The sequence below is a fragment of the Morone saxatilis genome, unplaced genomic scaffold, assembly GCF_004916995.1.
Source record: "Morone saxatilis isolate NCDOM2014 unplaced genomic scaffold, NCSU_SB_2.0 Contig7, whole genome shotgun sequence".
NCBI classification, from domain to species: Eukaryota; Metazoa; Chordata; class Actinopteri; family Moronidae; genus Morone; species Morone saxatilis.
This window is the reverse complement of record NW_023340246.1, coordinates 13,835,349-13,835,805: the sequence shown is the minus strand read 5'-3', so window position 1 is coordinate 13,835,805 and position 457 is coordinate 13,835,349. Positions and strand designations below refer to the sequence as shown.

General features: G+C 37.4%; 1 protein-coding gene across 1 annotated transcript in view; it reads left to right on the top strand.

The window, feature by feature from the left end:
* lama2 (laminin, alpha 2) overlaps positions 1-457 on the top strand; it is a gene marked incomplete in the record, with an annotated part of 177,548 nt that overhangs the window by 45,128 nt on the left and 131,963 nt on the right.

Genomic DNA, 457 nt, shown 5'->3' with positions numbered 1-457 from the left:
TGAAAGCAGTAAAACCATACATCTGTGGGGTTCACTAATACATTGGCAACAACCATTATTTTAATCACAAATAATGTATTTTTCAATACAGTGAGTATTGTTTCTCATAACAATTTGATATGAGTTTCGTGCACTGGACACACACTTATGATGGCCTGTCAGTCATAAGGTAGCCACGCCCAAAGCATACATGGTTTTATCGTCTGTTTTACTCTAAGTTGGACCATATCTTACAAAATGTTAAAAAAATGTACATCATGCTGTGTGGAAGAACACTTGAAACTAGCGACTGAGACCATAAACTCGTTAGGAAACTGTTTGCTGAGCTCATAAATCAAGTGAGAAGTCAGCTAATTTCCCATTAGAGTGCATAGTATCGTTTTTTATTGCAGCCAATGGAGCTCAAATCCTCACACTGCCAATTTTTCCTGCCTCTATCACATCAACTTTGAGGACA